Source organism: Eurosta solidaginis, chromosome 2 (assembly GCF_040869045.1).
Source record: "Eurosta solidaginis isolate ZX-2024a chromosome 2, ASM4086904v1, whole genome shotgun sequence".
Taxonomy (NCBI): domain Eukaryota; kingdom Metazoa; phylum Arthropoda; class Insecta; order Diptera; family Tephritidae; genus Eurosta; species Eurosta solidaginis.
Window position 1 is genome coordinate 150825928 of NC_090320.1, and position 19029 is coordinate 150844956.

The 19029-nt window shown below is 40.5% G+C and overlaps 2 pseudogenes; one reads left to right on the plus strand and one right to left on the minus strand.

Moving 5' to 3' along the window:
- Window positions 1–10889: 10889 nt before the first annotated feature.
- Window positions 10890–12956, plus strand: LOC137241689 (uncharacterized; annotated as a pseudogene).
- A 3211-nt stretch (window positions 12957–16167) lies between these two features.
- Window positions 16168–18715, minus strand: LOC137241690 (uncharacterized; annotated as a pseudogene).
- Between the last annotated feature and the right edge of the window lie 314 nt (window positions 18716–19029).

Consider the following 19029-nt stretch of genomic DNA (forward strand, 5'->3'; position numbering starts at 1 on the left):
ATCAAATGAATTAGTGGATTTTTTATAGGGGCCCGTAAATTTTTTTAGTCACGGTCCCGGATTTTCTCTCTACGGCCCTGGTTCGAAGACGCCAGAGGGGAGTGAAGCCAGAGTCTCCGGACCCAGAGCCAAAATATCAGTACCTCTAAAAGCACATACGAGCAGCTTTCAAGCGGAAGTATTCGCCATATGTTCGTGCGCTAAGCTGAACCTTCAACGCTGATACAATGAAACAATTGCCATACTCAGTCAGACAGTCAGGCCCCACTAAAGGCAATTGTGGCGTTCGAAATAAAGTCAGCACTGGTCCTTGGGTGCACAACGTAGTACTGTTGCACTGGGTCCCAGGCCACAGGGGAGTGCAGGGTAATGAGCAGGCGGACTCTAGTGTTTAGTTTGTTGCGTCCCTCCCACAAATTATCATCCTCCCAGCAGATCCATGCAGCGGGTCTGCGCCATACTCTCCTCCTCCGGGAAGGTATCGAACCCAATCGGTGTAGAAGAACACTGGAGCAATACGCCAGGTTTGAGACAATCTAAGTTACTGTTAGGAAGTTATAGCACAAGTCGCTACAGGGCAATAATAGACCTATCGAAAGATAACCGAAGAATCCCAAGAGCTATTCTTACAGGGCATTATAGACTGAGCAGCCGTATGCAGAAAGTGGGCATACTATCGAATAACACATGCCGATTTTGTGATCGATCAGCAGACGGCGGACCATATCCTCCAAGAATACGAGGCAATCTCAAAACGTAGGGCTAAGTTTATGGGCTCACCATGGCCAGTGCATTCCCACATTTAATCCCTCAAGCCAAGAACTCTGCTAGGGTTCATCAAAGAAGTCGGCTACGATGAGGTGCTGTGAAGGAGATGTGCAAGTCACTGTGCAATCCTCAATAAATTATCTATCTACGTTCCGGTAACAAGCACCATTGAGGTACTAATCCGACCATCTCCGGACCTATTGATATGACTACATTGAACCTTCTAGGGATTGAATATTAATAATGACCGCAATGCGAAAGTCTGATAAAATTTACCATTCTCCATGGAATGCTACATATATAACTTCCCACGTTTTGAATCAGTAATGAATAGAGCAAAATTTACTAAAATTTTAACTGGTTGTGGGTAAGGTGTTGATGTCCTCTCTTAACGCAACATTGCGTTGGCAACGGCGATGCAGGGAAAATAATAAAAATCCTATAAATCTACTGATCATAATTAATTAATCCCTCCCTTTCTATGCAGTTGTATGCATACATACATACATATGGGTTTTGTTCTCCAAACGCTATTTAAAGAAATCAATTGGTATTTACATGAACTTCGAACTCTTTGGTATTTGCCTTCTTCAGTTGATTATCAACAAAAGCATGACAAATTATCACTAACAAATTCATACATGTTGTTTATATATTTAATATGGTAGGCAATTTACTTACCCTTTCTGGTGCGATGATCCTGGACAATCGGACCTGACTAGACGAGATTTATTTTGCTTTAACATAGCGTGCTTAACGCGAACCATATCATGTTGGGGCACAATTTCGATTATGCAACCAATCAAAGAAATGTCGTGCTTGTAATACTGCTATGATAGCAGCAGCAACTCCCGGTGGCGGCACATAAACAACAGTTGCATGCGGATCAGTTGCATTTTTTGCTTCGGCTACTTATTCAATTTTAATTCACATTACATTATCTACTATTGCAATTTTTAATCAATACAAATCAATATAAATTACCGAAGCAAATACTGGCAAACCAAGATGCGTAGTTCCACCCTTTTTTGGGAAAATACATCCAACCAATTTTGTACCGTATTCCAAAGCATGTTGGTTGTGGAAAGTACCTTGTTTACCGGTAAATCCTTGGCAAATGACACGTGAATCTGCATTTAATTGTAGGTTTCTTGTTGTTTTGGCATATCCTGAGCTGAATCGCACCCCGGCAGAGATGATATATATTAGAATAATATAACATTTTTTTTTATTATTTAAAAATACACATACGTATGAATGAAAAGCAGCAAGTAAATAATGTTTCTTTGGTTGTAGCGATAAGGACACTCCCCGGGAGCGATTTAGTATGACCACCTGAAACCTTCTAGGCCATCCCGTCGATTCTATACAACTTTCAGACGCGTCTTTTAATACCACCTTTGTTTAAGTTGTGCACTGTCTTGAAAACGGTACCTTTTTTGGTTTTGGAAATCGAATCTTCCAATTCCAATTGGTGGCAAGAGGACTTGGCTGCCTCTAGTTAATGCGCCAGGTTAATTTGGAAGTGCCTAAACAGCTAACACACGTCACACCTAAAAGCCCGTAGCACAAGCACTTTTTTTAGTTTTTTAGTTTAATTACCACAATTATAGTTTTTCATGGTTTTAAAATGTTTCCCGAAATAATTAATAAATTGTCGTATTAAAATGACGCTGTCATTTCGATGACAGCAAGAAACGTCGATGTGTTAGTGGAGAGCGAAAAAAGCTTTGAATGTGTGGGTGAACTAGTTACCTCCGTCTTGTAGGGTTGGTGTTTAGGCCAGCAGGCTAACTCCAAAGGAAAATTAAGGGCCGGCCAACCTAACCGCTTATTTATTACGGCCGTTAGCACTTATACTAAAAGAAAAATTGACGTTTCGTTAAGTTACCCCGCCAAAGGCCTGTTAGCTTTGGGGGATAAACGGAACGCGTGGAATGGAACTCGGTCACTTGGATTGAAGCAGCCACAGTATACGCACGCTCGAACGTCTTGAAGCCGTAATTTTTTAACAACCATTAAAACATCACCGCCAGAACGCAGAGTCCCTGAATATATTAAAGGTAACATTGTAGCAATTGCATGCTTGCTCCTTTAAACTCTACTTTCTATTTTTATATTGCAAATTCTCTTGAAATAAAACGCTATTGTAAATTTTAATATTAATCACTGCCTTTTTATTCCTAATCCCCTCTCGAGAGAAACTACGTCTGGAGATCGCCAACTCAAGTTTTCATGGTCCTTCGAGCCGGATATGAACCAGCGACACTATTGTAAATTTTAATATTAATCGCTGCCTTTTTATTCCTAACCCCCTCGCGAGAGAAACTAAGTCTGGAGATCGCCAACTCAAGTTTTCATGGTCCACCAGCGCCAGTAAAGAAGTCAGAACTATATCGAGATACAGTCCACTAACAAAAGCAATAAAATTTATCAAATCATCACATTAAGCGTTGACTACAAAGCCGTTCCGGACAAAACAACGGAATTTGTTCAGCGCCAATACACTAATATAAGCGTTGTGCTCAAATTAAAAGTGACACAAAGAAAAAAGTGGTTGAGTTTTTTTTTTTCATATAAATCACATGCGGTGATTAAAAATTACTGAATAAGCAGTGCTATTACAAAGCCTTTTGTCTATCCGATACTATCCCCCACCCGTGGTAAGAGGTATTGGACCCAGCCTAAGGCTAGCAGTCAGTGGCCTAAAATCTTAGTAACTTTCCTTGAAACGTTACACTGCACTGCACTTTCGGTTCTTGCAACCATCGCGTTTATAAATCATTAAACAAATTTTGATCTTATTCGTGACAAAAAGGTGCTTGTCCAAATTTCTATAACACCACTTTTGTCGTCATCGGAATATTGAGAAAAAACCGCTATCACAGTGTTTCTGCTCGTTTAAAAATTTAAACGTGCACACACACACGTTTTATTGCAAAAGATCATTTATTGGCTCTAGCTACAAGCGTTAATTTTGTGGCAAGGAAATTTTCCTTGGACACTTAGCACCAGCAATATACATTTTATTAGAAGAGACATAACCTCACTTCTCATATTGCACACCGGTCACACATACAGGCTCACTGTTTTGTCAATTTAAGTACAATATCTTCTTTTTTAAAGCAATATAAATTGGGTTTGAGTCGTTTAATCCTCACATTTATATTTGATCTTTTTTTTCACTGTATCTTTATATCACATATTTATTATACTTATATCACACACACGTATATAATTATTTTTCATAAATTCTGGTATTCAGTGGCGAAGAGCTGAAAATTTAATTTATATATTTGGTTATAATAAATTTAAAAAGATCATAAAGAAGTGATTCCAAAATTTTTCTTTTGCGTTAAAATTATTTTGAGTGGTGGTGTAAGGTTCCCTTTCCCTTTGCTTCTGAGCATCAAACTCGAATTTCCTAATTAGGCCCTGCATAATAGTTATTCTCTGTTAAATATCAAACGATATGGAGAAATGCATTAAAGCAGCTGATGAGGTGTCACAGTTTGAGGCTGATTTCAACGACAGACCTCAAGCTGAACACACAAAATATACTCTAGCCATTCACCAAGAAGAGTTAAAGAATAATTGGAGAAAGGCCAAGCTAGCTTATGAGGATCGCTTGTACTCTGAAACGGTAGAGAAAAAGGTGTTAGCGCAGGCCAAACCGAAATACCAGGCGACGTATTCCGCATATGTACGCGGCAGTTCAACCATGGCTGAATTAATAGCAAAGCTAATTAAACGCGATAAGGAGGGAGAAGGGACACCTGATCCAGAACACAGCATGCGACTACCTCCGTGCGATACGGATGTATTCAAAGGTGACTACCTCTCCTGGCCAACGTTCCGTGACATGTTCACGGCAATATACATACGGAATAAGCGCCTTACCCCAGTTGAGAAGTTATTTCACCTCAACTAAAAAACGCAGGGTGAGGCAAGGGGTATAGTTAAAAAATGCCCACTTACAAACGATGGGTTTGACACAGCGTGGAAGAATTTAGGGGAAAGATATGAGAATAAACGAATTCTCGTCAATACCCAATTAAAAATATTACTCAATTTTGAAAGCGTCTAAAGTGAGTGTGGCACCGCGATTAAAACACTTCAGCGGGAAATAAATAACTGCATCTCAGGTCTAAAAGCTCATCAAATTGAGATAGGCAATTGGGATGCGATATTCAAATATATATGCTCCATCAAACTACCCGAAAGCACGCTAGCTTTATGGGAATAGACCATAGAGAATATAACTGAAATATCGAAATGGGAGGATATGGATAAATTTTTATCGAACAGGTTACAGACCTTGGAAACAGTCTCGGGATTAACAGGTAGCAAAAAAATACCAAAGCTCCCAAACAACCACCACACAAACATAATAATGATTCGTCTCAAAAGAAAGTAGGCGCCTACCAAGCAAGTATAGCTAGAAACACTTGCAGATGCTGTAAGAAAAACAACCACAAGCTTTCACAATGCCAAACCTTCCAACTGCTCTCTGTCGTAGACAGAGTGGCGTTTATAAAAGACAGTAGGGGGTGTCTGAATTGCCTCTCGGCAAAACACACAGTATCCAAATGTACGTGCTCCTTTAATTGTAGCATTTGCCATCTAAGGCATCATACACTCCTGCATATTCAACAAAATGCGGGCACGAGTGCAAGACCAACCACAACTCAACAAACACAGTTAGATCAAAGACCATCTACTTCGGCACAGGCTCAGGCCCAACGTCAGTTTGCCACGGCAAATAATCAACCAACCAACTTCAATTCCTCTTTCGTGAATACAAGCAAGGGGGTTTTATTAGGTACTGCGCAAGTCAATATCTTTTATAACAACGAAAGCTTTTCGGTCCGCGCCCTAATAGACTCCGGATCAGAGTCATAGATGACTTGATACGAAACATTTGTTTACGCTCTCAATTTTTTCGTTCTCACGAGGGATTTATCTCAAATTTGAGCTGGCAACAATCACAGATAAATCCCTCGCGCCAGCTGAAGCGGGTGCCAGAACAAAAAATGTGCCAGCTAAAATGAAAACCGGGCCAAAAATTTCGGTAAAATTTAGTTTGACCTACAACTGTAGAATAGCGCCCAAAAATTATATGTAAATATTATAAGTTCGAAGCGGAGGGTAAATATTATTTCCCATTCAGAAGTTATCACTAAAAACAAGTTTTGTAAATTTGAAGTCCCGATGCAACCAGTCCATTTTGATCACAGAACCTGGAACGTGAGACATGTAGGATAAGCCCTATCCGCTAAATAAAGTTAACTATTATGTCTTAGGTCCGATTTACTGAAATTTCAAAAGAATATATAGTTTTCACTTTGAGTTAAGTGCGTTACAATATTTGACTAATTAATTTAATCAAAATGAAATTTTACTTAGAATTTGACTTTAGCTAGTCGTATTATTGTAAAATAAGTTTAAAGAAATGAATATCTTACGGCTATCATTTTATTAAATGATTGAAACTATAATCGCCGAAATGTATGTCTAAAATCCCCATATCCAGATCTATTCATTTTTGTTTGGAGTGGCATCATTGACAAATGTTATAAAAAATGTGCATTTTGACAGCGCCCTCTCCAAATAAGGAGTTGCAAATCCATTCATCTATGTCAGAGTGCTCGTTCATTTCGGAGCGACTTAAAAGAAGAATAAATCTGCCCAGTCGGAAGTTAAATGCGCAAGTGTCAGGGATAAACAACACGGTGTCAGCCCAAGTGAAAGAGGCATGCTTCATTCAGTTGCGGTCATCAATAAACCCGAATGTACGCATACACACTACAGCATTGGTTTTAGCCCAACTCACTGGCAATCTGCCAACCTGTCAAATTGACCCCATTACACATCAAGTTTTCCCGGACTTGGTGCTAGCAGATCGGAGGTTCTTGGTAAATGAACAAGTAGATCTTATTCTGGGTGGGGATATTTACGCACAGATAATGCTAGGCGGTATACGAAAAAATGTTTTAGGCACGCTGTGTGTGTGTCATTTTTTAATCGCTGGACAAACAAATAGCGTCTTTTTGGGAGCTGGAAGACATTCCCAAAAACCATACATATACCAAAGACCAAAATTACTGCGAGGAGTTGTATCAAAAAACCACCAAAAGAAATGAGGATGGCAAATATATCGTGTCTTTGCCCTTTAAGCAGGATTTTAAAAAGGGTATCTCATTAGGACCGTCGCTTAAGAGCACGTGCTCACAATTTTTCAGAAATGAAACCCGGTTAGCGAAAAATCCCGAATTGCAGACGGAATATAACCGAGTCGTATCAGAATACGAAACGTTAGCTCATATGGCACGGGTAGAAGACCATGTTCCGGCAGATACATGCGATATCTATTTTTTACCCCATTACGCAGTAATTAGGGAAGAAAACACCACCACTAAAGTGAGAGTTTTTAACGCCTCCTGTCCCACTGCTAATGGAATCAGTTTAAATGATGTCCTTCATTCAGGCCCAGTCCTTCAGAGTGATCTAACGATTCTCATAATCCGTTGGAGATTGTTCCGATACGTATTCAACAGTGACATCGAAAAGATGTACCGGCAGATATTGCTAGAGCCCAGGGAAACCAGGTATCAACGCATCGTCTTCAGGTCATCCACCACCGAACCCATCAGCCTATACGAATTGAAGACCGTGACCTTCGGAGTGAACTGCGCGCCCTATCTGGCCATAAGGACCCTTCTCCAATTAGCAGAGGACGTAGAGGAAACCTATCCCATCGCATCGGACATCCTACGACAGTTTATGTATGTCGACGACTTTTTAGCGGGCGGACACACCATTGCCACCGCCACGAAGGCAAAGGACGAAATCCAAGCGGCATTACAATCAGCCGGCTTCTCCCTCAGGAAGTGGACTTCCAATTGCGACCAACTACTGGAAGGTATTCCAAGATCGCATTTATTAAATGAAAACTTTTTAAATTTTGAAGATGCTAGCATGGTTAAAGCGTTAGGGATCAGGTGGAATGCCCACTCTGATTAATTCTACTTTTCTACGAAGCCCATAGACAACCTAGTCGTGTTCACAAAGAGAACAATATTGTCTGCTATAGCAAAATTATTTGATCCGCTAGGTTGGCTAGGACCACTCATTATTATCTCGAAAATCATTATGCAAGGTATTTGGCTGGAAGGCACGGGCTGGGACGAAGCCGTATCCCCGCGATATTAGATAGATGGCATGATTTTTTAGAAAGCTACCGACATATTGAAAGCATTCGTATACCCCTTTGGGTACAGTTTTCCCCGGTAGCGAGCAGCGAACTACATGGCTTTTGCGACGCTTCCGAGAAAGCATACGCAGCCGCAATATACCTGAGGGTACAAATCGAGAATCATGTGTTCATAAATCTGCTCTTCGCAAAAACCCGAGTAGCCCCGCTCAAGACTATATCTCTAACCCGCCTTGAATTATGTGGTGCAGTTCTACTAGCAGAAATATTAGAGTCAGTCGCAAAAAACCTCAATTTTAACATTTCTACAACCTATCTGTGGACGGATTCGACAATCTTCTTGGCATGGGTTCGCAAACACCCATGCCCGTGTTCAACTTTCGTTGCCCACAGGGCGACAAAAATAATTGACAAAGTAGGGAAAGAAAACTGGTTTCATGTCGACTCGGCATCAAACCCGGTAGATCTCGCAAGTAGAGGTATACCCGCTGAAGATCTTATCAACAAAGCCCTGTGGTGGGAGGCCCCTTCTTGGCTTCATGAAGATAGCTCAAATTGGCCTACCCAAGAAACAGAATATACCACCACGGCAGAAGAAAAGCGGGTCCAGGTACACTCATCAATAGTAGATACAGACTCTGATATCCTCACAATATTTTCTGACCTCTCGAGAGCTTTGAAAGTACTATCCTACGTCTGGAGATTCTTTCAAAGGACTAACCCAAAAACAAGAGCCTCATTTCAGGCGAATTCTTGCTCAATTTCGTCGAGCGAAATAAAAGCAACGACCCAACGTCTGGTTGTTATCTACCAAAAGAGGCATTATGGGGAGGAGTATTCAGCTTTAAAATCTAAAAAACTCATAGGAGCAAAGAGCGAGGTACTACCACTGAACCCATTCTTAGATGAAAGGGGGGCTATGAGGGCAGGCGGCCGCCTCGAAGCTTCCGAAGATATCCCGTACAACGAGCGACACCCAGTCATTTTGCCGTATAATTGCCAGTTGTCACGTCTTATTGTAAAGTTTACCCATAGGATCTCACTCCATGGGGAAAACCAACTTATGCTACGCCTCATCTGTACGCAGTAGTGGATACCACGGGTCAAGAACATGATAAAATCGACAAACCACCATTGCAAGGAATGCACGATTTACCGAAAACGTGTTCAAACCCAGCTAATGGGAATTTTACCCAAGGAGAGAAATACGTACTCACGGACATTCACAAATACAGGAGTCGATTTTGCGGGACCTTTCGATATAAAGAACTTTCGGGGACGAGGTTTTAGAGTGTCGAAGAGGTACGTATGCTTGTTCGTTTGCTTTGCAACGAAAGTGATTCTCCTGGAACCCACCACTGATCTCAGCACTCAATCATTTTTAGCAGCATTTGCGAGGTTCGTTTCGCGAAGCGGCTGCCCTAGTAAGATGTTTTCCGACAATGGCACGAATTTTGTCGGGGCTTATAGAGCACTTAAAGCGGAAATGAGGGAATTCCTACAAAATGCCCGCGATAACACCCTATCCAACTACTCCCATCAATCCTTATCGTGGCACTTCATTCCCACATCAGCTCCTCACATGGGGGGACTGTGGGAGTGAAAAGTTTTAAAAGCCACTTCACAAAAATTGCTTCAAGTTGCAAATTCACCTTTGAGGAGTTTGCAACTTTGCTATGCAGGATCGAAGCCTGCCTCAACTCCCGATCATTGATCCCTGCGTCAAACAATGCATCAGACCTGGAGCCACTAACCCCAGGTCACTTTCTTGTAGGAGGACATCTCTTATCTCCACCAGAACCTGACGCCAGCGAAAACTCTGCCTCAATCATAAATCGATGGCAAAAGTTAAAATCCCTACATCACTACTTCTGCAGGAGGTGGAAATCGGAATACCTCCCTGAACTGCAGAAAAGAAACAAATGGAGATTTCCCAAAACGAACCTAAAAATCGGAGACTTGGTCGTAACCAGGGAGGACAATTTGTCTCCAAACGAATGGAGACTCGGACGGGTGGTAAATTACATCCAGGACCTGACGATCGCGTCATAGTGGTCGATATCATGACAATGAAAGGACAGATAACCCGACCCTTGGTAAAGCTCATCATTTTACCATACAATCGCGATGAGGCAGAAGAGTCTGCGGCATGCAATTAAAAATCTCTTCTATTGTCTTCCTGGTCACGAAAGACCCAACTAATGAGTCTACGCCGTGAGCTACCCAACTTATAAATCTAGTGGAAGTTCAACCAATAACCATTCATCTTCAAATGAAAAAAAAAGAAACGTCGAGAAGAATTTTGGAACATGGACAAAAGAAGGAAAATGTGAGATTTATTCATTCGTCTGAAAAAAAATACATATAATTTGTTCAGGTAAAGTGATATTTATCTTCTAAATGCATTAATCGCAAAAGTAGCCATTCTAAGGAAGTTGAAAACGGGCTATAAAGTTAGATATTTCAAGTACGTTTTACCCTTATGATGATTGTAATGTCAGAATCTTGATGATGACACCACAATAATAAAGAAAACAAAATCATCTAAACCGACCGGAAATTCTTTCATTACTTATCTAATGCAAATCATCTGAAAAAGGCTTCAAACAGGGATCAAAATAGTTTAAATTTTAAGTACAAAAGCTCACAAAGAGGGCGGACGCATTGATTGTGCTGGCGTTTGCGACACGCCCGCCCACAAAGTGCCTCATGGTCGTGTCAATAGAACGGAAACCACCAACACACCATTGCAACCACAAACAGTAGGGCAGCAGCAATTTATATATATAGTATGTACTAAGCATTAGTATTCAAACAACGCACATAATTAAGCTGTCGTCAGTTTTGCTGACAATAGGCGCAGCACCAACCAAAGCAATTATTAGATAATAGTTAATTAACAACAAATATGGCCAACATACAAGACCAGAAGCGAAATACATTCCTAAGTTATGTTGCGCCATCGGTTGGTGATATTCCTCGTCAAGAAGGCAGCGATGACTGGCCTCCAACAGAGTTGCGTTATCTTCATTTAGCCAAACCGCGTTTGTTACCTAATAAACTCGTTGTGGCATCAATCCTGCTTATTTGTTTCCCGCCATTTTGCCTGCGCCTACTAAAGGCTCTGAATTGGATAAGTCCGGACAGGCTATATTTGGTTTACTAAGTGTTACCAATTTCAAAATGGCTTTCGTTACGCTACAACGCCCACAAGAAGAAACGACTCCACAGGAATCGTATCAAGAACATTTATACTTGTAATGCAATGATGTGACACTCAATAACATTGATTACGTATACCAGCTGGCCGAAGGTGGCCGGGTCAGTGTAAGTGCACTCAGTGGTGAAAATAAAAAAAAAACCTGACGCACAACAAAAAGTTACCTTCCAGCAATTGAGGTCCGGACCGGATTATGGCAAGCTTATTGCTTCGGCATTAGCACGCTTTGCCTACCCATCCCGGCATGATCTCAGCTTTGCTTATTGCTATCGTGAGCCATATTATTCCATGTTGGGCAAATCTAGCGTAACAATGTATAATACTAAAAACGGTTGGGCACGAGAGTTAATTCGTTGCGGCGTAACGGAATCGCAAGTAGTGAGTGCGGAAAACGTGCCACATTATTAATTGGAATAAAACAATTTGCTTATGAAATACCCGAACAAAAAACTAGTATACTCGAAATGCAGTCAAAGCTAGAAGCTTTATATATTCGGAAGTATAGCACTTAAACAATGTTGGATATTTGCTGGTTCACAGTCACGTGCTAATTCTTATTGTAACTACCTGGAGAAAGAGGGTTGGCCTTGCGAGCTCAAGATCAGAAAACACGCCTTGAAATATTTCATAAGTTTCGTGAATTCAAAACTAGAATTATTATTTCAACTTATCTTATGTCGCGTGGTGGAGACTCAGAACATGTTAATTTGGTTATAAATTTAAAACTACTAACTGATATGGCTTCTTATTTGCATCGCATTGGACGCGCGGGACGAATTGGTTCACATGGAATCGCTATAAATCTTGTTGCATCTGAAAAAGATCGTTGTACATTAACGCGTCTTATATCACGAATAGACAGTGGAATGAACGGTACAGTTTCCACCAAAAACCGTTGCCCAGACAGAAGATACAGGGTATGACTTCGGGGATTTCTCAAATTTTGACAAAGATGCAAAACGTTTTAGTCTTTTCGGTTTTGAATCATTGGCACCTTTGGCATTGCAAGGTCATAGTTTACTCTCTGATACGTTGGAAAATAAAGAGAATCAAAGTGATAACATATTTAATTCAACATCATCTATCGATACAAATACATTCCGTGTTGACTCCAAAGACAGCGCTTTGAATACGCAAGATAATCTGTTAGAACGCCCTGAATGTCAACAACAGACATCACCTTCTCATAACCTCACCGTAGAATCGCGACAAGGGTCATCACAAAAACTTCCTTCTTCAAATACTGTTGATGATGCTAGTAGCATTGCCGAAGACAGCCTACGTAGTAGCCAATAAGACATTTCTCGTTACCAATCCATTCTAATGCAAAAAGTTCTTCGTCGATCCAAATAGTAGGGATAGCAAATGCGACGACACCAAGGGCGGCGAAATAAAAAAGAAGCTAAAAATCGATTTATTTTATGACTATAAGAAAGCAATTCTTATAAACTCGGATAGCTCAGCTAAAGATACAGAATCTAAGAACATTGGTATACCAGCCACATCAAATGAGATAGCTGCTTATAAGTCTGTGCTTATTGATCAACCTGAGCGAAAATCCCCTATTGAAAATAAGCATGACATATACTCGGACTATGCTAATTTTAATGCTGATGAAAACTCTAGCAGCTTGAGTCAGGTTACTTGCTCTAACGACAGATAGATAAAGCCACATTTATTTTGTCAGTTGCAACACCGTCAAAAATGCAAGATTCTATTGAGGAGTACACCAATACTACACAACTAGCGATATAAAAAATTTACGATATAAAAACCGCAATGTTGATGCATACGATTCTAGATATTTCCACTCTAAAGCATTACATTCCTTCTCATATTTGGTAATCACTTCAGAGAATGAGATTATTCTTCAGTTTATAAGAATTATCAGAGGAAACACCACCACAATTATAGCAAGTTTCTGCAGTCCGAAATACACTAGGGGACACAAAGATAACCTCAAATCTTGAAATTTTTTTCTAAAATTTGTATACCCTGTTCTGGAAAATTTTATGAGCCAAAATTTTGAGGTAATCTCTTCACTCAGCCACAACCAGATATTTTTTTGAAAAATAATCTATACAGACACGTATACAATGTGACTTAATGAGTCTAATTGCAGGCATCATGACCCGCTACGGCCAATTGCGCAAGGCATATGAAAAGAAGGCCAGCTATTTCAAAGTCCCATGCCATTTGTGTTCGGCTCGGCATCCGATCCGTCTCTGCCCAGTTTATCGCTCTAAGACGCCCGAGGAACTGATGCGTGAAGCACTGTTGGGCAATTTCTGTGGCAATTGCCTCTCCACGGCGCATCGCACGGCTGGTTGCACAAGCAACGGGAGAGGTCGCCGATGTGGGGAGGAACACCACACCACCCTTCACGTGGATGAGCAAAGCAAAGCCTCACGTAAGCCGTACAAGCCGTGGAGCGTACAGGTAGAGGAGGAAGAACGCGAGAACCTCGAAGGGGCGTTGTCACTATACGCCTCCGATATTGAGGCGGAGGAGATTTAACGAGAAACCACGGAGAGAGACACCGTTTCTCAACCGGCTAGCATGGTCCAAGAGAGATCGGAACCACTGCCCTTCCGACTATCAGCGGGATCGGAACCTCGGCTCTTCCGACCCCTGCTACAACACGAGCGCCAACAGTCGAACAGAACCCCTCACCGTCGCCGCCGACAGCGACAACGCCCCCAGCTGGCTGACAACAACACAAATCACCACCGTCACGAAGCCACCACGACTAGCCTGCCTCACTCTATGTCAACCGCCACCGATTTTCGAGGAGTCATTGCCACTTGCCAGCTAAGGACGCCGCTAACGTTGCGCAGTGGACGTACAGGGCTGGCCCCGTCGCTGGACCGGTACTGCGACCCATGATATCGATTCCGCCGACCGCTATCGTGAAAATTGAAGCTGGAGGACGACTTCACCTGGTTCGAGCACTAATCGATGTTTGTTCGTCATCAACCGTTATATCGGCCGACTTGGTCCGGGATCTGCGGCTGGACGAAACTCGAATGGGTAGCCGGACAGGCTGTGTGGTGTGTATGCGGGGGAAGCACGGCGTCAACAAACGCATTGCGATCCATGCCGTCGTCACACCACATTTCCACCGAGTGGCGCCTAGTCACAGCCTGGATCCAGCCATCGCGACTGTGTACACGCACATATGTCTCGCCGATCCAAAATTCTACGTCGCGTCGCCAGTTCGTCTAGTTCTCGGGGCAGACGTATATGCCGACATAATGTTGAAGCAAGTGCTGCCAGCGTCATTCGGTCCGCTCTTTGCGCAAAGCACAATAATTGGCTTCGTGCTCTCTGGAGTATCCAGAGCCTAAATTGTCGCAGATATAAATACCCAAAAAACAAAAATTAATTTTGAATTTGCCTTAAATTATGAATTTTGTAATAAAGAATATTTTATACTTTTGAACTCATGCGTACAGTCTGTCCATCCACAAATCTCTCATCTTTCTCCCTCTAGATATTGTTTACTCTAGCAGCAGGGCAAGGCGAGGTTGCGTACCGCAAGGGGCCCGGCATGTTTAGGCCAGCAGGCTAACCCCAAAGGAAAATTAAGGGCCGGCCACCCTAATGCAATTTAATACAAAACCGTTCATTTATTACAGCCGTTAGCACTTATACTAAAAGAAAAATTTACGTTTCGTTAAGTTACCCCGCCAAAGGCCTGTTAGTTTTGGGGGGTAAACGGAACGCGTGGAATGGAACTCGGTCACTTGGATTGAAGCAGCCACAGTATACGTACGCTCGAACGTCTTGTAGCCGCAAGTTTTTAACCACCATTAAAACATCACTGCCAGAACGCAGAGTCCCTGAATATATTAAAGGTAATATTGTAGCAAATGCATGCTTGCTCCTTTAAACTCTACTTTCTATTTTTATATTACACATTCCCTTGAAAGAAAACACTATTGTAAATTTTAATATTAATCACTGCCTTTTTATTCCTAACCCCCTCTCGGGAGAAACTAGGTCTGGAGATCGCCAAATCAAGTTTTCACTTGGATTATATCTGAAATTGCTATATAAATAAAACATTTCTTTAATAAAAATCCATTAACATTTCTTTTATTCAACATTTTTATAATATATTAGATTATTTATAATAGTTGTAAGTTATTAACTATAAGTCATAAGGAAGGAATAGTTTTTCAGTCTTGTTGGTGAGCCATAAATACAAATTTTATTGTATGTGATTGTATGCATACAAAGTTAAGGGTAACTTAAATAAATAAATTAATGATATAGAAAACAAAAGAAAAGAACTAACAGAACTATTGGTTGCAGTAAACCGTCAGAGTAGGCAATTCACAATTTGAGTAAGTTGACTTGTAATTCGCCAATTTTAATACTACACCCTTTTTATTTTAGTTCAGAAAGCTGCAATTGAGGTTCGAAAGTTACAATTGAAGGTCAAAAATTTCAACTCAAGTTCAGGAAATTTAAATTCAAGCTCAGAATTTCTATTTGTAGTTCAGAAAATTAAAATTAAAGTTCAGAATTTCTGTTTGTAGTTCAGAAAATTATAATTGAACTTAAATTGTAATTTTCTGAACTTCAGTTGTAATTTGCTTAGTTGAAATTCCTGAGCTTCAATTATAATTTACTGAACTTCTATTGAAAACTTTGAACTGCAATTGTAATTTTTTGGACTTCAATTCATGCAATTTTCTTTCTTCGAGATTTTGCAATAATAAACGTAGGTACTCATAGTAATTTTTTGTTTTGAATTATGTGATTACAATATTTATAAGGACCATTTAGTTGATGGTATTGGTACTGTAAAGTAAATTCATCAGCAATTATTTATATTCAAAATATTTTCTTGTTATACATCTATTTTATAAACTTTGGTTAAAAACTAATGACAAATTCGTTGCAATGACATTGTTGAATATTTTTTTAATAAAGAGAATAAAAAGCTTAGAGTATTTAATTAGAATAAATTTTTAAGTCCACCATTTATGTCCGGCTCAGTGGATTCAGTTGCATCCGTCTCTGCGTCGTCTTCATCATCGCCGTCGTTGCCCTCATGTTCGTTTTCTTTATCAGATTCTTCTTCATTGCCTTGCATTTCATCTGTGTCATCAACTTCCATGTCCTCCTGTAAAAAGGTCGTTTTTTCTTAAATTACGTCAAACTATTAATATGTAAAAATATCGCATTTTACCTCTTCTTCGTCTTCATTTTCTTCCACCCCATCTTTATCGGACTGTTTGACATCATTCTCATGTTGTGTGCTATTATCATCGCCAAATCGCCCGCTCATTTTTAGGCGCTGTTGTATTTCAAGAATAGCGTATGTTGGATTACCCTCATATCTACGATCCATTGGTTGTTGAACTTCACTCAGTTCTTCTTCATGGTCAAATCCTTTTTCTGCACGTTCGCGTGCAATTTGGTCAGGATCCTGTGACAAAACTTCAGCCCATGAAAATTTTTTCTTCTTCATAGATTTTTTGTCAGATTTGGACCTAAGGTTTTTAGGCGACACCTGATTTCAGAGTGTGCGCTCATGGAATGGTGTGTCCACTGACATATTCTTCATATTACTCCATGCTGCATTGCAGTTATGTCTATTCATTTTAAGTATATCATTTTTGTTTTCAATTTCCTCTTTTACTCGCACACAACTACGTACTATTTCATTGTTATTCAAACGCAACTCAGTTAATGAATATCCAAGCTGTTTAAACTCTCGTTCGAATATACAACGATACCGTGCATAATCTGGCCTGTCGTGATAAGCTAATTGCCCTACATAATGAAGGAATTCACCTAAATATTTAGGAACCTGCTTGCCATAGATTTTTTCAGCATTTCGCGTACATCAGTCATTAGAGACTCCTTTGCACGATGAACTTTTTCTTGCTGATGTTGTATTGCCACATTTTTCCATGGTAAATATCCTTGAGACAAGAATATTAAATTATAACCTAAAGATTCTAAGTCACTACGGCGAGAATGGGCGCCCATGTGAGCATCTCGTGATGTGAACTCTAAAGTACCATTATGCGCTTGGCGCTGATCCATAACGAAAGGGCGATGTACTCCGTTATCCATGAATTCCGAAATCAATAAGGAATATACGTTCCTCCTCGACAGCTACAAGTGATTCTGCAACTGCAGTACTCGCTGGATGCGTGATACTTTTACCATTTGAACTATTAATCAGTTTTTCTTTACGTCGAGTCAAGCGTTTTGTGCCGGTCCATACATTTGAAGTATTGTTGGATTTTTTGACAACAATTTTTGATTTTGGTAAAAATTCTTCATAATCTTCATCGGGTGAAACTGCCTTTGAATAACCTGTGTCTTCCTTATCTGAAATACCATCCTCATTGAATAACTAATACGTTTTGCTGGACGTAAATTATGTGACTTCACCATTTCCTCATAGATCGAATTTCTCTTTTGGCGTCGGCATGAGCGTACCTGCAATACATTTTAAATTGTATTAATATAAAAATAGCAAATATTTTGTTTTATTTATATACCGGATTTGATTCACTAATTCCACGGTGTTGCGTGGGCGACGCTTCCGATTACGATTTACTGGTGTTTCGTAAATGTCTACACTGTTGCTATTGTTGCTATTTGTTGTTGCTCCATCATCAAAGTCCTCATCTTCGTCGTTATCGTCGTCCGCATACGTATTACGTTTAACAACAAAATCAGAATCATCATCTTCATCATTGGCCTCCTGTTCTGAACTATTGCCGCTATCTGCAGTCTATTGTTTTTCTTCATAGTGCTCATCGTATTTTGGGGACTTTATATTAGCCGAACGCGAAGATTTCGTATTGCGTGGTAACAGGAGCAGTAGCATTTTGTTTTTTATAATACTTGCATTTGGAAATCATAAGATTTTGCGCTTTCACATCATTGTGACAGTAGCCTTTATCGTGTCATTTTTCCAAAACGTTAACAATGTGTATGTCTAGTGTTAACACATACTTTTGATGGACACGACAATTTTTAATTAAAGAATGTAGATTGCGATCAAAATGCTGCAACACAAGAAAACGGTAACGAGCATTACCAAAATAATGCGAACCTGATGCGATGTAGCTGGATATACCCGTAGGTGGAATTTGGGTTAGTGATGCTGCAACATTTTGTTGTTTACCCAAGTTAAAATTTTCCACTTTTAAATGGTTTGCTAAATAAAAAAAGAGTTCTAATTTATTTTGTCTATGAATTAAAGAAAAATTCTTACCTTTGTCTTTGGCGGTGTTCATTAAACAATGGATTCTACAAACAGAGGGCCATTTGAATGTGGTTCGTTTTTACCACGAATTTTACATTTTCGTTGGTTACTGGAATGCTGATATTATCCGAAGCCAAAACTTTTTCTCCAAAATTTCCTTTGCCTATGTGTAGACATACTCGCAATACTCCACCACGTTGTGATAGACGGACGACATGCCTCCAGTGTTTTAGATGTGCGCACGATCCGAGGACCTAACATCGACTCGGACCATTATCTCGTTGCAGCCAAAATACTGACCCGCCCGAAGGCGGCTAAAACCAAGGAACAAAAACACAAGGAAAGCTAGACGTCGAAAAGCTTCAATCATAACAGACTGCCAATGATTTCGCAACTCGACTCTCACACCTGCTCTCTGAGAGCACAACTCATCCTGAAGGAATACAGGAGCAGTGGGAGCATATCTCCAAAGCACTTCGTACTGCCGCCGAGGAAAAAATTGGTTACCGGTGGCCACGAAAAAACAACTGGTACGATGAAGAATGCCGCGTTGCAACCGTAGGAAAAGACGCTGCCTACAGGGCTACG